The sequence below is a fragment of the Penaeus monodon genome, chromosome 15, assembly GCF_015228065.2.
Source record: "Penaeus monodon isolate SGIC_2016 chromosome 15, NSTDA_Pmon_1, whole genome shotgun sequence".
Taxonomy (NCBI): Eukaryota; Metazoa; Arthropoda; class Malacostraca; order Decapoda; family Penaeidae; genus Penaeus; species Penaeus monodon.
In genome coordinates, this window is record NC_051400.1 from 33,474,293 (window position 1) to 33,475,015 (window position 723).

A 723-nucleotide genomic window follows, 5' to 3' on the forward strand; every position below is an offset into this window, starting at 1 on the left:
ACCACACACACAAAAAAAAATGCTACCAACGTTACAAATTTATGATTAAACATATATAGACTTCTTTTTGCGACTTCATGTATACGACTGGATATTTAAAAATTACATATAGCTTCCGTATATGCAAAAGGAATCACAACACCAAACTTTTCTTTGACCTTTCCTAAGCCTTATCAACTCTTGTGGCTTTCATGTACTCTACGTTGCAGCATTGTATATTAGTTGTTGCATAAGGACATGCACAATTGTGATCGGATGGACATGCACAATATCTAACTAGCTTTCAAGTGCAAGTGCCCGTAAGAAGCGAGGAATATTATCACGCTGAGGTTCATAATATTCAAATCACGTTCCTACTTAATATAAAACAGCAACGGAAATGTATGTCCATCAAATTTGGTATTCAGTTGTCTTTAATATGGTTGATTATATTTTGCTTCTATACTGCGTATTCTATAAATTGTTTGGTCAAATTCCTTGAGCTTGGTTAAAAAAATATCCGAAAAGATATTTCTATCATCATTATGTTCGTGGCATTTCATACCTTTACATGATAATAATATCTGTATGAATTTAGAAAAGGAAAAGGAAAATAAAACATACATGTATTTATTTAAAGTTTACCCTACTACAGTTATATTCGTTTTCTACTTTAATGTTTATTACAGGGTACACTAAAGAATTGGGAATATTTCTCCTGGCATTGTGTGAAAGTCGTACCAC